General features: G+C 47.5%; 1 pseudogene across 1 annotated transcript; it reads left to right on the plus strand.

Annotated features, from left to right (window-relative positions):
* The first annotated feature begins 3,394 nt into the window (after nucleotides 1–3,394).
* LOC100423566 (coatomer subunit gamma-1 pseudogene) lies at nucleotides 3,395–6,094 on the plus strand (annotated as a pseudogene). The gene has a single exon (XR_092366.4). The product of XR_092366.4 is annotated as a coatomer subunit gamma-1 pseudogene (transcript).
* Nucleotides 6,095–6,579: the final 485 nt, after the last annotated feature.

Genomic DNA, 6,579 nt, shown 5'->3' on the forward strand with positions numbered 1-6,579 from the left:
TTTTGGTTAAAAAAATCGAACATTACAAATACAAGTTTAACCTGACACAGATACACACACATATAATAGATGCTAACAGCAGGATTATTTATCATAGTAAACTAAACAGTTGGTGACAAGCTAAGCAACCACTGGTAGGAGACGGGAATCTGTGATCCAAGTTGTTAAATAGGTTTCCTTAAGTGGGGGTGACAAGAAGCTGTGATGGTGAAATCACCGAGGGACTTTTATCTCTGGTTGGTTTGTTTGTTTGTTTGTTTTGAGACAGAGTCTTACTGTCACCCAGGCTGGAGTGCAGTGGCGTGATCTCGGCTCACTGCAACCTCTGCCTCTTGGTTTCAAGCTATTCTCCTGCCTCAGCCTCCTGAGTAGCTGGGATTACAGGTGCCCGCCACCACTCCTGGCTAATTTTTTGTATTTTTAGTAGAGATGGGGTTTCACCATGTTGTCCAGACTGTTCTCGAACTCCTGACCTTTGGTAATCTGCCTGCCTCAGCCTCCCAAAGTGCTGGGATTACAGGCGTGAGCCACCATGCCCGGCCTGTCACTGTTTTGCTTTAAAAATTTCAATGATCATCCTTGACTACAAACTCCCACTTGTGTTGGTTTTCTAGGGCTGCAGTAACAAAGTACCATAAACTGGGTGACTTAAAACAATAGAAATTTCTTCTCCCACCGTTTGGAAGCCAGAAGTCTGAAATCGAGGTATCAGCAGGGTTGGTTCTTCTGAAGGCTCCAAGGGAGAGGCTGCTTCATGCCTCCCTTCCAGCTTCTTGGGCTGCTAGCAACCCTTGGTGTGCCCAGGCTTGCTCCCCGGTCTTTGATCTCTGCTTCCATCCTTGCCTGGCCTTCTTTCTGCATGTCTTCATAGGGTGTTCTCATCTCTGTGCGTCTCTGTCCAAGTTCCCCTCATCTTACATGGACACTAGCCATTGGATTAGAGCCCACCCTAATTCAGCAAGACCTCATCTTAACTAGATTACATCTCAAAGACCTGATTTCCAAGTAAGATCTGATTCACAGGTAAGGGGATCAGGACTGCAACATCATGTATCTTTTTGGGAGGACACAATTCAACCCACAGCAATCAGGTACAAACAGAAACAATAAAGATACTTCTGCGGATTAAATGTTTAAAAAGTCATTAGAAAATAGAGAGAAAAGAGAATGCAAGCAAAGCCAATTCAAAGAAAGAAATAAAAACGGAGAGGAGATGCAACGGGGAGATGTCGGTCACAGGGTGCAAACTGAGTCACAAAAGGAACCAGCTCTGGATCTCAGGTACAGCAAGGGCAGTGAGGGGTGTGTTCATTAATTGGATTCTGGTAATCATGATACAATGTATATTGATCATCACATTATACACTTTGAATATATACAATCTTCATTTGACAATGAAATATTTTAAAATTAAAAAAAACAAGGCACATTCTGGACACTAAAATCCTGTTCCAGTAGGTACCATTCTTCCTGAATCCAGCTTCTTGATTATCCAGGAACGCCAGGATCACAAGGTAGATTTTCCCGCAAATTTCTGTTTTCTGTTAAACTGACATGTGCCGTTTAAAGTTTCTCAAACTAGTCCTTCCTTGCTGGAAAGTCTCCTGTGCTTAAAACACTGGGAGGAGAGGAGCTATGGGAAATGAGAAAGGGGAGGGGACAATATATTAACGGTGAGACAGTTCTCTCTACATTGGGTGGACTATCAAGTGACGTCATCCCCTAGGCAGGTGGGAAGGACGGGAGTAGAGCCTAGAAGAGGCCACAGGACAAACACTGGGAGCTGCCTGCAGAGAACTGAGGACCGAAGCAGCCGTAAACGCTGAGTTCTGCAAGGGAGCGACCACAGAGTGAAAAGGGCAGAGGGTGCACCACGAAATCCTCGGGAGAACCTCGGAAAGGGGAACAGGGAAGAACTGACGTGAAGATGCCATACAAGGGGTGGGGATCAGAACTGGGCAGGTCTCCAAAGTGAGTGAAGGCAGGAGTGTCAGGGGAAGGGAAGTCCACACCGCATCCTACACACAGGATGTCAACAAAGTCAGAGGGGAGGTGAGGAGGCAAAGACCCTAAAATGCCACTGGCTTCATCGGGAAGTTGGTGTTGATTAGAAGAGAGTACTTTGGTGGACTGAAGGAATTAGTGTTGAAAAGTAGAAAGAACTCCTATAATTTGATAAAGACTCTCTGCTTGACCAAACTTTAGTCAGGCTCCTGAACCTTGTCCCGGGCTCATCTGTGCGCTTCCTTGTAAATCTAGTTTTAGCAAAGAACCCGGTCAAGTCAGTTTAGCCAGTGCCGCCGGCCTCTATGCTCTGATCACCTGGATGTCTGATCAGATTCCTCACTCTGCACCATCTCCCAGGTAATGTTGGGTCACCCTGGCCTGTCTTTAGCAAGAGTCCCGTTAGGTGCGGTTAGCCAGAATTCTCATTACCTGTAATGTTTCCTTTTAGTAATTTTCCACCCACTGACTGCCACCCTGCTCCTTGGTTATAAACTCCCGCTTGCCCAGGCAGTATTCAGAGTTGAGCCCAATCTCTCTCTCTCACCCACTCCAAGACCCCATCGAGTGGTCCCTATGCTCATCCAGATGGTCCTGAATAAAGTCTTCCTTACTGTGCGTTAACAAGTGTCATTGAATTATTTTTCCTTAACAAATTCAATATGAAAAAGACGACTCAATAGAAAGTTGGGCAAAGTATATAAAACAACACCTACAATAGACTTCTTTACAGAAGTTACAGTGAATAAACAGGAGCTATAGGAATCCACATGGATAAATCTGAAAAAGACAAGATAAGACAAATTGCAGAAAGAAATGTACAATCTGGTACTTAAAATGTTTTAATTTTCATTTTTTACTTAACAGGTGAAATTTCACATATTATTTGTATATACATACACATGTAGAAAAAGTATAAATACATTTTAAAAAATGGTTATACATACAGTAGAAGACAAGGGAATGAGATTCAGGAGAGGTTCACAGGGGATTTTAATTGTAACTACCATGTTTCAAAAACATTTGACATTTTATTAAGGATATTAGACATCATAAAATAAGCCAGCCTGCTATTGTTGGTATCTAATGAAAATCTCTTTCTTGGTCAGGCACAGTGGCTCATGCCTATAATCCCAGCACTTTGGGAGGCCGAGGGGGGCCGATCACTTGAGGCCAGGAGTTGGAGACCAGCCTGGCCAACATGACGAAACCCTGTCTCTACTAAAAATACAAAACTTAGCCAGGCAGCCGGGCATGGTGGTGCAGGCCTGTAAATCCCAGCTACTTGGAAGGCTGAGGGACAAGAATCGCTCGAACCTGGGAGGCAGAGGTTGCAGTGAGCTGATATTGCACCACTGCACTTCAGCCTGGGCAGCAGAGAGAGACTCTGTCTCAAACAACAAACAAACAAACAAAAGAACTCTGTGCCGTGCCCCTTGAGCATTGCGTTGCTGCATTGCACCCCACCGACTCCACTATGTTGAAGAAATTCGACAAGAAGGACGAAGAGTCGGGTGGAGGCTCCAACCCATTCGAGCACCTTGAGAAGAGTGCCGTACTCCAGGAGGCCGGTGTATTTAATGAAACTCCCATCAACCCTTGGAAATGTGTCCACATCCTCACCAAGATTCTTTATCCTATAAACCAGGGGGAGCACCTGGGGACCACGGAAGCGACCGAGGCCTTCTTTGCCATGACCAAGCTCTTTCAGTCCAATGATCCCACACACCATCGGATGTGCTACTTGACCATCAAGGAGATGTCTTGCATCCCAGAGGATGTCATCATTGTCGCCAGCAGCCTAACAAAATACATGACTGGGAAAGAGGACAAGGACCGGGGCCCCGCTGTGTGAGGCCTCTGCCAGATCACTGATAGCACCATGCTGCAGGCTACTGAGTGCTACATGAAACAAGCCATTGTGGACAAGGTGCCCAGTGGCTCCAGCTCTGCCCTCATGTCTTCCCTGCACCTGCTGAAGTGCAGCTTTGATGTGGTCAAGCACTGGGTGAATGAGGCTCAGGAGGCGGCATCCGGTGATAAGATCATGGTCCAGTACCACGCCCTAGGGCTCCTGTACCGTGTGCATAAGAATGAACACCTGGCCACCAATAAGATGATCAGCAAGGTCACCTGGCACGGCCTTAAGTCTCCCTTTGCCTACTGCATGATGATCTGGGTGGCCAGCAAGCAGCTGGAAGAGGAGGATGGCAGCCGTGACAGCCCACTGTTTGACTTCATCGACAGCTGCTTGAGAAACAAGCACAAGATGGTGGTGTACAAAGCCGCCTTGGTCACTGTCAATCTGCCAGGCTGCAGTGCCAAAGAGCTGCCCCTTGCTGTGTCAGTGCTCCAGTTTTTCTGCAGCTCACCCAAGGCTGCTCTCCACTATGCTGCTGTTCCCACCCTCAGTAAGGTTGCCATGAAGCATCTGTCAGCTGTGACAGCTTGTAATCTGGATCTGGAGAACCTGGTCACAGACTGAAACCGCAGCCGTGCCATGCTGGCCATCACCACCCTCCTTAAGGGGGCAGCGACAGCAGCATCGACCACCTCATGAAGCAGTTCTCCTCCTTCATGTCAGAGATCTTGGATGAATTCAAGGTGGTGGTTGTCCAGGCTATCAGTGCCCTGTGTCAGAAGTATCCTCGCAAACATGCCATCCTCATGAACTTCCTGTTCACCATGCTGTGGGAAGAGGGTGGTTTTGAGTACAAGCACACCACCGTGGACTGCATCATCAGCATCATTGAGGAGAACTCAGACAGCAAGGAGACAGGGCTGTCACATCTGTGCGAGTTCATCGAGGACTGCGAGTTCATAGTGCTGGCCACCCGTATTCTACATCTCCTGGGCCAGGAGGGGTCCAAGACCACCAATCCCTCAAAGTACATCCACTTCATCTATAAGCGAGTGGTTTTGGAGCATGAGGAGGTCTGGGCAGGTGCTGTGAGGGCTCTGGCCAAGATTGGAGCCCAGAATGAAGAGATGTTACCCAGTATCTTGGTGTTGCTGAAGAGGTGTGTGATGGATAATGGCAATGAAGTAAGGGACCGAGCCACATTCTACCTAAATGTCCTGGAGCAGAAGCAGAAAGCCCTCAATGCAGGCTATATCCTAAATGGTCTGACTGTGTCCATCCTGGTCTGGAGAGGGCTCTGCAGCAGTACACTCTAGAACCATCAGAAAAACCTTTTGACCTCAAGTCTGTGCCCCTGGCCATGGCACCCACGGCAGAGCAGAGAACAGAAAGTACTCCCATCACAGATGTCAAACAGCCTGAGAAAGTGGCAGCTACCAGGCAGGAGATCTTTCAGGAGCAGTTGGTGGCGGTGCCAGAGTTCCAGGGACTTGGGCCCTTCTTCAAGTCCTCACCTGAGCCCGTGGCCCTCACTGAGTCAGAGACGGGGGTATGTCATCTGCTGCACCAAACACACCTTCACCAACTACATGGTGTTTCAGTTTGACTGCACAAACACAGTCAATGACCAGACCTTGGAGAATGTCACAGTGCAGATGGAGCCCACTGAGGCCTATGAGGTGCTCTGTTACGTGCCTACCCAGAGCCTGCCCTACAACCAGCCTGGGACCTGCTACACACTGGTGGCACTGCCCAAAGAAGATGCCACAACCTGCACATTCAGCTGCATGATGAAGCTCACTGTCAAGGACTGTGATCCCACCACTGGGGAGACGGATGATGAAGGCTATGAGGATGAGTATGTGCTGGAAGATCTGGAAGTTACTGTAGCTGATCACATTCAAAAGTCAGGAAACTGAACTTTGAAGCAGCCTGGGATGAGGTAAGGGATGAATTTGAGAAGGAAGAAACATTCAGCTTGTCTACCATCAAGGCACTTGAAGAGGTTGTGGGTAATATTATGAAGTTCTTGGGAATGAACCCTTGTGAGAGGTCAAAGTGCCGGGTAACAAGAACACCCACATGTTGCTCCTGGCTGGTGTGTTCCGGGGTGGTCATGACATCCTAGTGCACTCTCGGCTGCCGCTTTTAGACACAGTGACAATGCAGTTGACACCCAGAAGTTTGGAGGAGCTGCCAGTAGACATCATCTTGGCATCTGTGGGCTAAGGAGCCAGCCTTCATAGGACCTTATACCCTTCCCCAACACTATCTGGAAGTTGTGCCTTCCTCATGAAACCAGCAGAAACCCTTTCCCAAGCTTCTGTATTCAAAAACAGTTAGGAATCATTGCATGCATATATATATATTTTATTCTGCATGCATATATATATATTTTATTCTGCCCCCTACCCGGGACTACTTGGGGGTGACTTTTTTTTTTTTTTTAAATAGGGGATAATTTTAGCTTGTCCTAAATCCTGCTATCCTCCCTTCCAGGAAAGTGACATCATGAATAAAACATTCTCAACTCCTCTTGAATTTATCCCCCAAGAAGCCATCTTATCCCTGTAATAAATCAACATGTATTTATTGGGAGAAAAAAAAAATTCCTGGCCAGGTGTGGTGGCTCACGCCTGTAATCCCAGCACTTTGGGAGGCCGAGGTGGGCGGATCACAAGGTCAGGAGATCGAGACCATCCTGGCTAACACGG

Source organism: Macaca mulatta, chromosome 16 (assembly GCF_049350105.2).
Source record: "Macaca mulatta isolate MMU2019108-1 chromosome 16, T2T-MMU8v2.0, whole genome shotgun sequence".
NCBI classification, from domain to species: domain Eukaryota; kingdom Metazoa; phylum Chordata; class Mammalia; order Primates; family Cercopithecidae; genus Macaca; species Macaca mulatta.